The sequence below is a fragment of the Chaetodon auriga genome, chromosome 1 (assembly GCF_051107435.1).
Source record: "Chaetodon auriga isolate fChaAug3 chromosome 1, fChaAug3.hap1, whole genome shotgun sequence".
In the NCBI taxonomy this organism is placed as follows: domain Eukaryota; kingdom Metazoa; phylum Chordata; class Actinopteri; order Chaetodontiformes; family Chaetodontidae; genus Chaetodon; species Chaetodon auriga.
In genome coordinates, this window is record NC_135074.1 from 24,028,055 (window position 1) to 24,042,952 (window position 14,898).

General features: G+C 39.5%; 1 protein-coding gene across 6 annotated transcripts in view; it reads right to left on the reverse strand.

The window, feature by feature from the left end:
* pcdh9 (protocadherin 9) overlaps positions 1-14,898 on the reverse strand; it is a 197,363-nt gene that overhangs the window by 46,834 nt on the left and 135,631 nt on the right. The window lies entirely within an intron of this gene.

The window sequence follows — 14,898 nt, forward strand, 5'->3', positions numbered from 1 at the left end:
GAACATCTACAGTATGTTACAATTTGAATTTATATGCACTGCAGGCAGAAAACACGTGAGCTGAAGTAAAAAGCATCTGGATAAGATTGAGTTAATTTCTTAGTCGATTTCAAAAAAAAGGAAAGAAAATCCCTCAGCACAATGTGGGTGGGATGTTATTGTAAGTTTCTGTAATTAGCCACTTAACTTTTAGAATAAATAATTCTCATTCCCAACAGTGTAATCCAACAGTCTTCAGATTTTTCTCCTCCCTATTGTGACTAATCATCAGCATAGAAGATGCTCTTCATCAGCCCACCCGTCTGCTCACCCTGGCTGTTGGCACCGACTGCCATGATAATGACTGAGGCTACTCTGAGACGATGTTTACTAGCTGACAGCAGCACCCTGCTCTCTCTGTATGCTCCAGCAAGCATTTCCATTTAGCTCACTTCTGAAGCTCCTGCCTAATTTCTCTTTGGAGACAGAAATCCTTTAAACCCCATTCTATCCTGGGGCAACATATTTACTGAGGGCTGGCTTTCCAATACCTGAGAGAGATTAACACTGCTCCCTGATTTATGAATCCATGCCACCCACCCACAGGCTTGGTCAGGGGCCCTAGCTACTCTACCCTGCTACTTCCTCTTCACACAATGGGATTTAGGTATCAGAAGGAACCCACAAACACAAACACGCACTTACTCACATACAGCAGAACTGGGTTTAAGGGGAGTTTATACTGCGAATATGCATAGATCATCCCTCCAAATTTCCCTTAAGAAAAGAGAACACAGAATTGGCAAGGGTAAAACTAGCTGTCTCTTACTACTGTTGGCAAGGGAAAATAACTCCAAACTAAACTTTATGATAGAATAGATCTCCTTGACAGAATCGAACTTGACAATGCATGGTTTAAGAAACTCCATATATCACTTTGATATACAGTTAAAGGATATGCAAACGAACACTCTAGGTCTGTCACTGCAGCATGGAGCTCTAGTCAAAAGATCTGTGACATCCATCTACTGTTTTGGCATCCCACCATCTCACTGGCATCACTGGCTGTCTGTGACTGAGGTGGTCGGATGGCTGCCAGACTGAGTGACAGCCTGGTATTTGTTTATCCTGAATAGTCAATTGCCGGGCATCTGTAGTACAGAAACAACAAAGCTGCTGGCACAGAGTTCAGTGTTTCAGTGGATGTGTCTGTTACTCTTATTCAATTGACAGAATGCTTTTAAATTGTCCTAATTTCTGCAATAAAGGATTCATAAAAGGCATCATGTCATGTATTTCTGTGGGTATGCAACAATAAAATCAGACAGTTAGAGCGCTGGCAGTATCTTTGCAACATATGTTTTATGGATGCAATCAAAACACATGCATGGTGGCCTAAGGATATTTAATGGGGTGTCTGTGTGGAGGGTCTCAGCAGCAGCACAACCTGTGGCTCTGCACAGGTTCTTGAGCATCTTACATTTTTCTCATACCTTTGTTTTATTGTATTACGTTGTCATTTTATGACAGTACATTAAACATCTTAATGAGACTTCTATTATCTTACAGTCGACTATTATGTTCTCTGGACAGCTATACATAAATAGAAGTATATGTGAGAAGTACATGCCTAATGGACTGCCCACCCCCTAATTAGTTGTTTATCAATAACAAGTCCACTGGTTTCTGTTGGTATATTCTCCCACATTCTTCACATCTATTTGTGCAGCTCAAGCCAGATCTAGTTTAACTGAATACATGTTATGTGCAGTGTTTGTATGTTATATAATACATGTTGTGTTTTCAGATATTACTGATTAACCTACAGTGTTACACTGGCATGCACATTCACCAAATTTGGGGTTTTGTAGAAAATATATTAGTTATGTGTTGACTGAGGGGCTGGTTTCAGTCATATGCCTTGTGTTTCTCCTAGTCTGTTAAAAGTATTTGTACAGCAGTAAATATTAAGCAAAAATATGCAGCTGTACAGATGTCAGTTTGAGGCAGCGTACATTCAGTATTGCTAATGTGTTGATGTTTAATCAGTGAATCAATCATGAATCAATGAATGGCTACACATAGTTCTATCTCCTATCTGCTTACGGCTGAGAGGTGGATGAGCACTTAAACTAGTCCTTGTTTGCTATAGGCATCAAGAATTTTAATCTCAGTTCTGTTGCACAGGATCACATCATGGCCACAACCTCATGTCTGGATTACTGCAACACGCTCTTGGCTGTGACACTTAAGTGCTTTCTTTTACCCCTGCAGCTCATCCAGAGTGCTGCAGTTTACATCTAGTTCAACCGAAAAGTCAAAAGTGTCCTAAGTCGCTGCCTACATCCAGCAACTGCTCATTTAATGCATGGAAGCTCGTAATGAATTCAGAATTGGAGTAAACGTACACACCTTCATCATATAATCCGAGCCCACTCATCAGCCTGCTCTCTTCTCTGCGGCATCGTGATCATACATCCATCCATTTTCAACTTTCCCTCATTGTTGTCCAGTGTTAGAATATTTATCCAGCTGCAGTAAATTTGATGCATATTCTCTGTAGGTGTATAGGTTCATATTCTGTCACGTATTTTGCCAAATAATGACCCACATGAACTGCTAACTACATTTAAGCAGTGCACTGAATACATTGCATTTAGCCATATTTTCACAATAGTTTAACTGGAACATATTGTGCAAACCTAGAGGTGGTTTGATAGGTTTCTATGGTCAAACATGTTAAATGTATTTCAGTCCTCATAAAACATTGCACAGCCGGTGTTTTAAGTATGTTGAATCCAGCATTTCCATGCATGTTTAATAGTTTAATTGCGGTCTTACTCTTTTCTGCCTCTGTTGGTGCATTGTTGCATATCTTGGCACATGTACTCATAAGCAACATGTTAGCCTCAAGGTGGCAACACCAATTAGGTATATTTCATTCCATCTCCACAGGCGAAAACAAGGATATGCTGCTTCAGTGGGTAACTTTCACCAAATCAAGCAATTCAATCCAAATACAGATATTGCACAGGGTTTGAAATTATATAGTAACTGTCTTCAATATGAAGGTATTCAGCCAAAATCAAAATATAGATACCCAAAATATAAGCATAGATGTCCTAAAAATAGACTGCCTAAACATTAATATATATTTACCTAGACAGATACAGTAAATTGGCTTTTTCTGGAGAACATCTAGACAGATGTAAAATATTTGTTTTCTGTGGTATTTACTTGGATGAGGGGAAGGCTTCATGCTGGGCTCCCATTGTGTTTTTCAGCTAATAAGGCCCAGATGCAGTCATCTGCAGGAATCTATTTGCAAAAAAATATTCAGGCGGAAATAAAAACCTTTTTCTTCAGTGTGTTCAAACCTCTATTACTCAGTCTCAGTAGCACTTACACAGACTCTGACTGCTGGGGATAAAACTTCAGAGTGTCACATTTCAAAAGAGAAGAGACAAAAATCATGCATGTACTCCAAATGCTTCAAGAACAGCTTTCAGTTTGCTTTGGGAATGTCTTGGATCTGTGTTTTAGGCAAATTTTTACAGGAATGGAGTAAATAATCTGCAAACATCTTCCACCACTGATAAAATCAGGTCAAATTGGTACAGACGAACCCAAACATAGACATCTTCTGTTTGGTCATAACAGCACATTTCTGTACTCAGCCCTATAAGACATGAAGGATCACATCACTTTACCTGCAGTGTGAACTTAAGACAAGACAAGACACAGTAAGACCTATGAATTTAAAAGACTACAACACAGTCAAAATAGGCAAAAATCAAACGACAACCTACAATATGCCTTTAAAAAGAACTGCCATCCTTCCAGCACTTTGAATGGCATTTTCTGTTTTGTATTTTTTATTTGCTTGATAGAAACCGACATAAATCTGATGGAGCCAGATTTGTCAGCCCAGTTAGGACAACAGGAAAACATAGCACTCCTGCTCCCTTCTCACTCATTGGAGAGCTTTCAATGAATGAACTGAAAATAGCATGAAATATGTATATGTGGTAGTGCAGAGGTGCAGCCAAATATTGTAAGCCCATTCATTTCTTAGGTTGATACACATCCAGTCTGCAATGCTATGTTTTGCTTCCAGTAATCAACATTCCCACTGTGAGTGCTACCATAGCTCTGATAAGCTAGTTGCCTTCTGCTGCCCATTCATGGTTTCTGTACATTACCATGCTATTTTCCCGCTGCCATGAATGCAGTGGAGGTTTTCCAACTCACTGCACCTTGTACATCTATTCTATTACAGCTATAAAACCACATACTTTCCTGAGAACAAGTTGTGTAAATCTGCCATATCCTGTTCAGTGAGAACTTGACTCGAGTGTGGTGATGCTAACGAATACTTAAGCACCCATAAAAATTGGGGTCGGGAGTTCCGCGATCAACGCTTGTCTTGGACCAGTCTGTGGAAAACTGCTCAGAACACAAATATTCTTCACTGAACATTGGAACTGCAAAGTAAAGGCGAGTACTATAGACTAAGCCGCAGAGTAAATCAGCTCCTGTTTTCTGTAGCGCACCACTCCAGGATTTCCCATGACAACAAGCCTGGTGGCACAAAGGTAAAATGCAGTGATGAGGCTGCCAGTCTTTTCTGCCATGGAGAGACAATTGGGACGCCTGGGAAACATAGCACCAGAAATTTGGCATTAACAATTATAAAAACATGGCACTGTGACCATCTTGCTTGCCTGCAGCATATTTCTACAATATTGATGAAATTAGTAGCCAGCATGCTGACAAAATACGAGGACAACATCATGAAAGCATTATATCACTGTCCTGATGGCTACACATGTGTTAGTGATTAACGCCAGTGTAATTGTGATATTTCACAGTATTTCCACATTTAGTGAAATATTTTTTTGGGCCAAGTCAAATTTAGGAGAAATTTGTTTTTTGATGTGAATTCTTGGCAGAGTCTGGGCCTGAAAAGATGCTTTGATGTTTGAGACAAAGCAGTGCAGAATGCAATGGAGCAGGATACTTCAACAAGGGAGTTATCCATCATCTCCTGTCCATCAATGTTTAATGGCTAAAGTGGTTCCATTTTCATGGTAGAGAACATAACAATCTTGCATTTGAGCATTTTGTCCCTCTCTACCAAGCCCTTTAACAGCTACCCTCTCCCAGTCACATTGTGTTTTTCCAACAAGCACCTCGTCCATTCACCTCTTCACTCCATGTGCTTCCTCCCCTGTTCCTGTCAGTTGGCTGTGTTCCTATGCATGAATAGTGCAACCGACCATTTTGGTGAACCGTGTTCCTGTTAACATCATTCATCTTCAAACAGTTCCACAAATACAGTTCAACTAGTGCTCGAATACCTGCCAGAACCCCTGCAACAGAGACACTGATGTAAATTGGCAATAAGAAACTTGAAGTTGGAAGGACATAATGATTTTGACAGAAATGTTGTATAAAAATAGCAATACATAAATAATTGTTCAAGTCAATGAGAGAGAAAGAGAGAGAGTGTGTGTGTGTATGTGTGAGTGAGAGTGTATACTCTATGTATCTATAGTTATCTGCACTTCCCATGGTTAAGTGTTTGAATGTTTGAATAAGATAACGCTCAGGTCAGGTTTGCCAAACATCAGCTTCAAGGAGGAGTCGAGGGTGAATTCAGTTTACCAGCTCAAGGAATAAAAGCAGAAAGACACAAACAGTTTTTACTGTGCAACGAGCAGTTTTTACAGTGGATGTGTGGCATTCTTATTTACACACACACACACACACACACACACAATAAATAGCGGAAAATCTAATCATTAGAAATAATTTAACCACTTTAAAACCCCTTATTCATACACACACAGACATATATACACACATATACCCACATACCTCTGTCTTGTGAGACATATATATACATATATGTGCGTGTATATACATATATATGTGTGTGTGTGTGTGTGTGTGTGTGTGGAGATGCATAGAGATGTTCAGGTGCAGTGTGCTGACTCGCGTCTGATACACCTTAAATGTGATTTACTGTAATTATGAATGAGTAGGAGGATTATTGGCCCTGGTAGATAAAACACCAACTATTATTTGCTTGCTGCAATCCCCAGCATAGTAACATACAATAATTGCTGACAGTGGTTTCTCAGCTTCCTACAGTTTATTGTGGAAGGCATTTAATATTCGACAGGATGTGTTTTAATGCTTTGTGTTTTTGTTGCTTCACCACACTGCTTCACTAGACTTAGCACAAACAATATGGCAGTCATGGCATTGCATGTTGCATGTTCAGAATTTCACTGGCTATTCGAAGCGTTACTCATCTACAAACTCAGCTGCGATTGGCTTGATTTTCATGTGGTTGATTTTCTCAGATCATGATGGGTCAAGTAGCTGCATGGCTGCTAGCCTAATGAGTGGTTGTGTATGTTGTTGCTACTGTCACTGTTACTGTTGCGAGTGACACTGCCAGAGAGCTCCTGTCCTGCACTAGAAATACATGTTGTCATACTTGTTTATTCAGTCAAAACATCTTCCTGCGCACCTGCCCTCCCCTTTATGCATGTAGGAGAACGTAAGAGGACCTGCTCCCTCTGTGGATTAAAGAGCTCATTCCTAGGTATCGAAAACACAACAATGCTTATTGTCAGATGATTATACACAAATTAAGATATAATATAGTTTTCCATTTCTGACAATAGATCCCCCCGAAATCCTACACACTGGACCTTTAAGCTTTATTTAACATTTTGAGGAAAAGAAAAAGCCTCGTAACATTGAATTTGACAGTCCTCTGCAATACAGCGTATTTGAAGGATGGGATCTGCATGGTTATGAAATTAAGGAAGTACTAACTGCATTTCTCTGTCAGGAATCAAAAATGTTATCAATTAATTTACCTGTTAGCACTTAAAGGCAGCCTGGCTAACCTGAAGAAAACACATTTGAACAGCACCCTTGTGAAATGATTTGTAAACGAACGAACTAACCAAAGGCGTGAATCCAGAAATTGATTCTGCTTGAACATGTGACCTGATGTGATTCTGTGGCAGTGAGCTTCTAGTGCTCGCTTTATTTTGTCTCTGGAGGTGTGTGAATGCATTAGATTACTTCACATCTCTAACAGCAGAAAGGTTTCACCTGACTCAACAGATTTATGGTCGAGCTACATTTGCTTTAAGCTCTGTACCTTTGGCATGTTTTCTATTATGTGGTTCCTCACGTTTGCCGTCAGTTAAACCCGTCCTTGCCCGCTCTTTCTCCTGGTCCAGACAGTCTCTTTCAAACATAATTTAGAATTAAACAAGTAATTTCCCCTGTCTTGCATTTCTTGTCGGGTCCATTAAAGTCCCATTTAAGTTACGATTCTCGTCCCACATTTAGATGCTATCAATGCACAGTAGCTTTCAGGGGCATTCTTCAGGCTCCAGCTCCAGCTCAGGCCTCGTGATGAGGACAATCCAAGCAAGACATTACTGTTCGTGACATTAAATGTTGAAAACAGTGAATTTAGGCTTATTCACAAAAAGTCTAAAGGGTAAGCTGATTCAGGCCTGCTACAGGACAACCAGTCAAGGTATTACCAGTCACTTCAAATTCCAATTTATTTTCCATCCTCTCCCCTTTCAGACTTACACCGGTCTTGTGATAACAGCCACAAACGAATAGCACACAACATCGAAAATTGTTTTTATAAACATGCTGTCAACTGTTAACTGAAATGAACCTTCTTATTTCAAGTTCACTGTTATTTAGCTTTATTGCTTGTTTCCTGGTCGAGATCACTTTGCGTATTTGTATCATTGTCAAAACAAAACAATGGTCAACATTAGTGTAACTTTTGAAAGACAAATCCTGCCATTTCCCGACTTCTGGAAATCATTATTGATTGTCTAAGAACTGTTTGAAAAGATAATTCTCCTCCCCTTCATTTACATTGTCAAAGCTGATAATAATCGGCCTATCACAGCTCGTGGCATGTGACAACACCAGCTGTTTATATGGTAGGCGCAGGCTATGTTTGGTAAAAGACAAAAGGCTGTTCTTACAATGCCGCCACTCTGCTCAAAAGCCAATTTAATTATAGGGCATTAGTAATGTTCAGTGGCAGTAAAAGAGGATTCATGAGCAAAGTGTTTAATATAGAAAAGCGGGGATGAATCAAAAATCATCTTAAAAAATGTGTTATTCAGCACTGGACTGAAATCAACTTTTAAGAAGTTAGAAGCAACTCTCTGACTGATTCAAACAATATTATTTTCACACTTTGAAATTCAGCGTGCGGAGCCTGAGCCTCGTTTGTTTCATAGTCGCAGGTTTGAAGCTGAAGTTTTGTTGCTGCACCACCTTTCTCATTATATCTGTTCCACAAACGCCGACTCTCACAAGCCGTTTCTATTTCCCTCGGACGTTCCATGGCCGTGTGTGTGTGTGTGTGTGTGTGTGTGTGTGTGTGTGTGTGTGTGTGTGTGTGTGTGTGTTTGCATATGCGTGATCGTGCAAGTGATCCCTCTGTCTTTCTGCTCTGTGTTTCTCGTCTGCAATGTTTTTAAATCATTCATATAGCACTTTAGACAATAATGGTTGTTTTAAATGTTTTATAAATAAACATGACTTCCCTATCTCACCCCACTCTGCTCTCTGTTTATTCTGGGCACTCTCCTGTCATGTATTATTTCAGCCTCTGTGTGGTCTGGGGACTGTCACACATACGCAACTAATCCGACAGACCTCCACCGGAGAGTAATCAATTGCAATATTTCTTTCAGAAATGTGACAGAATTATGCTTCATCCCAAACATTCATTCATTTGGTGAATATGTGACTCGGTATTTCATTTGTTTCTTTGATTTCTTTCTGTTGAGAATGAATTCACTCTGTAATTGGAAAGGGACAAGCAGTGGTCCAAGAAGATATTAGGCATGTGACGATTGCTTTCCTCTTTACCGTTTATTTGATTTGTCTTTTAATAGTGTGACCTGATAGAGATAGAGACTTCCATTTCAAATCAGTATTTTCTGCATGTACTCAGTAAAGCACAAGCTGAAGTAGAAATAACTACGATGAAGCATTAACATTAGAGATGCTCCTGGGCCCCGGTACCTAAAAGTACCTCGAGATGCAATCCTATCTTGGAAATCTCTATGCATTTTCTGGGTGTTTCTGAAAAGCATTACAAGTAAAGACACTCTTTAGTAGCTTGTTTTTTTGTTTTTTTTTTACCAACTCAGAGAAAGTGTATTACTGTAAGTGGACCAACAACATTTCCACTAAGCAATCCAGTTCAGTTCATTACACACAAAAATTGTGGATGGTACCGATAGAAACCACCATCCGGCTTTTGGTGGACCCTCTGTTGAGGTGCCTACACATGATCCCGTACTGAAAGGTGGAGCTCGAAACACTGCAGTCCGTTGATTGTTCACACAGAATTGAAGCAGTCGTGTCTTATCAACATCTCGCAGTCTTTTGCTTTGCTGCCTGCAGCCTTTTCTCAAACAAAGCTTGTCTCCTTGTTGTAATAAACAACCACAGACCGAGAAGATGAAACATTCAGAGTCCTCCATTGTGTTCTTGTAGTTATAAGAATAGCTTAGCTCAGTGCTTAATGTGCGTACAGAGCGTGCAGCAGAAACGTGACAGTGAGTGTGAGCGGAGCAGAGGAAAAGCACTGACTGTGGCCATCAGTCTTCCATGTGTCAGAGGATCGGTGGTTCAATTCCCGGCTCCTCCAGCCGAAGTGTTCTTGGGCAAGACTGAACCCCAGATTGCTCCCGAAGGCTTTCTGAGTCTGAGAACGGGTAAATGTGGCACGTTAACGCGCTCTGAGTGGTTGGTAGACCAGAAAAGTGCATGATAAATGCAGTCCATTTACCATTTGTCAATCTGGCAGTAAATGTACAGTATAGGTTACAGTATATCACTTGATAAATGCTGCAGCTTTTCAAGGCCATGAAAAGTATCAGTTTTCAAACTGCTGGAAAAGTAAAGGAGGTGACCCCCAAAACCCAAACCCTGCCTACTAATGAAGGGTGCGAAGTCTGTGTTTCTTCACTTTTCATGGCCACTGTATTCCATTACCATAGAGCAAGTATATCCAGCATAGCATTCAAAATAATTACTGTGAGCTGGTGGATTTTGGAAAAATGTGCATGTTTTTTGTTTTTTTTTTGTCTTTACTCCGAATATTGACTCCATTTGCCGTTGATGCAACGTTTCATAATCATTTGTTAATCTTTTTATTCACCTTATTCTAGCGTGGTTGTGTTGGTTGGTTATGTTTTCACTGATAGTGAATTTCTAGTTTGCCAATTGAATACTAAAATGCTTTTGACAGAATGGCTGAGCTGAAGTTTACTTTCTGAAACTTCCCAGGCTGCAGGCTGCTCTTTCATGATGTACTCATGCTGATAATTCCAAGCGCATTAACTGTATCAACTGAGTCATTTGTTTCATTTATGCTTTGCATTTGACAGATTTTTAATATCTGACGTGGTTTGTGGAGAATTTAATACAGCAAGTTACTTTAAATCAATTCGTCCTTCTCTTCAGCACCATGGACAGCGAACATTAAGGAGCTCTTAAAGGCCCGGCACGTGCACTTCTTGTAAGTGCTGTTTTGGGAATTGTGTGTAAAAATTTAAGAGCTTTTGTAAAAATGCTCTTAGAAAACACTCTTAACCTTTAAAATCGATCATTACTGGGAAGCAGGGCCCTATAACTTCTTCCCCTTCTCTGCAGCCGCACTTGGTCACACCACTCGCACATGTATTTCCGTCAAGTTCCTTTCCCTCTCCACGAAAAAATGCCATGATGTTGGCTGAAACTGTTGTGTCCCTGATTACCATCCATCTGCTGCTGTTGTTTTCTTCACTCTCATGTTCAACAGATTTCTTTCTTGTATTGTTTTGTTTACCAACTTCATTTTTTTTCATTGTGGTAAAGCTTTACGGATATCTTCAAGTCACAAAGGAATATAAAACATCTCTTTATGCTCTGCTCCATCATAAAAGAAAAACTACTGTTAGACATCAGACTTTCACAACTCCCACACTTTGTATGTTTCCTTAGTTCAGATGAAAGCCACAACCTACGCACAAGCCCAACCACTTTCCTGTATTACATAAAGGATAATTAGTCAGTTCACTTAAAAAAAAAAAAAAAACAACAAAAAATGAATAGGGAGGCCAAGATCAAAAGGTTATTTGACCAGTTTTACCCCCAATCATTTTATCAGTTTAAAATGTGACACCTGCGTTCTGTGATGAAAATCACATTTGCACAGTGAGTGTTTTAGTTTAAGATTTAATCGGGTGTAGTGTGCAGACACTGCACTTATCCAGTAAACTACTGATGAACTGGCATGAATTTGACTCAGATTGATGACTTGCTAACAGCTAATCTAGTCTTTATTATCACTTCATTTTCATCACCAAACAAAACAGTTCTATTTTGTAGAAAAAGTCCTTTCTCTGAAAAAAAAAAAGCTACCTATTTATTATGGATTAGAATGTTTCTGTTTAGATGTCCCAAAATGCCGACTGTGTCATAACTTCAACATCAATCGCCTTATCATCAGGAGGACTATGCACTGATCACTCTCATCTGAAGGCAACTTTCGTCTGTCTCCCATGTGAATCTCACTGCTGCTCGCAACCAGGAAAAAAAAAAACACCCTTAAACTAAATATTTTTTTAATATCCTGCACAAAAATGAGGACAGCAGACTTATAATAATTTAATTATTCCAATTTTGAGTTTTTAAGAGGCTCTTTTGAAGAGTCTGAATATGCCAGGAAAAAAAAGGTGGAGATGTTATTGTCAAACCTTGAACAAAGCACCACCCATTGCCAAGGTGCTCATTGTTTTCAGCAGTGTTAGAAGATAATTTACAACTCAACTTAGAACATAATCGTGTTGAATATCTTCCAGATACTGTTTGCCTTTGTCAACAGACAAAAGTGTGGGAACACAGTCTGACAGAAAGTTACTCAAAACTAGTTAACCTGCAACCACTGAGTTCGCATACTGGAGAATGTCACCAGCAGGTAACACGTCTCTCATAATTGGGACATGAAATCATTATCCTGCCAAGCAGCAGGTCAGTGAGCAAAGTTTCAATTAGTATGGAAGTGTTTCTTAAATTTACTTTTCATTATGCATTGATAGTCAGTATTTGATTTTTCTGTACGCTTGATGCAGCTTCAGGGAACCAATCGACCCTTCTCTCACTCTCTGTGCACCGTATCGTCTAAACATACCCATATTTATGTATTTATACATATAAATGCATTTGCATATTGAGAGACTAGTCAGAGAGACCATTTGGAACATGGGTGCATCTCATATGTTATTAATCTTATGTGGGCTAAATCTATTTACGGGGTCAGGTGTCACCTTGTCATGATGTCAAGTGGTAATTGCACAATTGTCTGACTCTGACCATTGGATTTTTTTTTACATCCTTATCCTGTGTCTGACTAGTAATTCACAATATATGTCATTGGACTGCTTCTACAAGTACTATACATGCAACACTGGCATTTCACCTTTTACCTCATCAGCTTCTCTGATTTCTGGAAATATCTGCTTATTCTGAATTTGATGCAGCAACAGGTTTCAAACAAGTTGGGACAGCAGCAACTAAAGACTGGGAAAGTAATGGAATGCTCCAAAAACACCTGTTTGGAACATTCCACAGGTAAACAGGTTCATTGGTAACAGGTGATAGTATCATGATTGGGTATGAAAGGGGCATCCTGGAAAGGCTCAGTTGTTCATAAGCAAGGGTGGAGAGAGGTTCACCACTGATGGTAAACAGTTTGTTGGCACATGATTGTGTTTGGTTTTTATTTATGTTTTACACCGCGTTACAATTTTTGTGTAACTGGAGTTACATATATATATATAAATTTGCTATAAGTAATTCAGGCCTTTTAATACTCTTATCTCTTTAACCTATTTGCAGTGGCTCTCATATATTCGGTCATGCATCTCATTACTCATCACATTTATGGCGTAGCTCCTTTTTGACATGTGTATCTAATTTGCATATGTCAATTTAACATATTGCATTAATGTCTGACATGCCATGAAATACAGCATGCACATCAACTGTACTGGCCAATAATTGCTGTTTGCTATTTAATTACAGCTTTCATATATTGTCAGTTCTTGTTGGATTTAATCACTTGTCTGTCCACTTTTGAAACTGTGAATTGTGTTGATATGATTTGACTGGCTGATATGATTTGAAGGAAGTGTAAGGCAGTCCAGATTATGTTTTATATCAACATAATGGCATAACATTTAAACTGAAGTTGCACTATAACAATGTCAGACTCACTATTGATTAAAAAAAAAAAAGAGATGGTATGCAAATGGTGCCTCCATTACCCACAATGCAACTCAGTTGCCAACAGCTGGTCAGAGATTCGAGTGTAACCGTTCCCCAACCAGTTACAGTCAAGGACCGCGTTTTTGCACATGCATTGAATAAACTGGATTTCTGACACAGATCGGGCAGGAACAGGGTGGGCTATGCTAGCAGTGGGTAATCTTGCCTCAGACAGATATGAGGAGTGGTCAGCGGAGGTCTGGTTAGCTCACTTTGTAGTTCCACGCCCCCAGATTTGATCTTTTTTTTTCATTTTTCATTCATCCTGGTTTGGGCAAATATTGAAAAAGTTGGCGTTGTATATATATGTGTATGTGTATAATATATATACTATATATATAAAACCTCTATCTCACACAAATTGGGGATGCTTTATTAATTCAAGATGTTTTTTTCCTTGCAACAGTGCTAGACAGTTAGTTACAACTGCACGTGGCTGGGCCATGTGCAGCTCTATTCATTTGTGAAGACAGTGAGTCAGTAGGCTTACATGTTACTCACTGAGTACATCTGCCAACTGTGAGTACATCTGCTAAGTTAGAGTCTGTATGAAATCATACGCACACACAATTTACTCACAGCACTTGTATTTATGCGGTGCTGGCTGCTCCACCCTCAGCAGGCAAGCTGGCATCGACCTTGGGGCGATGCGCTTGATCTTCGCGCACGCCTCACCTCTTAATGATAAAATGAGAAAACTGGGTCGGAGATGTACATTCCCACCAGAAATAGTGGGAAGTTAACATCTTCAGCAGAGCACCAAGACTTCCAACTGGGAAATCATCTCTAAATAAATCAAATGAGTTTCACAAATAGGTGAGGAGCCTATGGGAGGCCCAGGTTTGCTCCTGGGAGGAATGAACAAGTCTGGATGATTAACTGAGAAATGAATGACCTGCTCGTGTATCCACTAGAAACCTACTTGAGGAATCAAATGACTCTAAATTAAATTATATTTGGCACGTTGAAGTCTTTATAGAGACTGATGTTGTTTTTCATGACTATTTATTATCTCTGTTCAAGGAGTTTAAGTCATTCCCTGAAGCAAAATCTGAAACATTGTCTTCATTTTCTTTAACCTGCACTTTAAGACAAAGCATGTTCAGACTTCGCCGTGTTCTATACAATCAGCAGAAAATTGAAAGAGCCGTAATGTGTTTGAAAGAAAAGACACTATTACGACGCACAGAATGTCCACTAAATTGGATCAAAGTGAACATTTTGCAGCTATTTAAAAGTGTCTTCCAGGGTGTTTTATACTCACACAGTTTGCAAAAGAGAGAATAAGACAGAGAGACAGAGAAGTCCACAGAAACCGCCCATGCATGCGCTTTAACCCTTGTGTTGTCTTAATGGTAAAAAATGACCCGCTATATATATAACAGCAGAGAAAACCCCCTCAGGGATCTTTTTCAACTTGAAATTTGATGACTTTTCCTACAGTGACCTCAACATCGCAGTGAAACATCGCCTTTGTTTGCATTTCCATAAAACGTCTACACCACCAGGGTACAAAGATCGATCCAG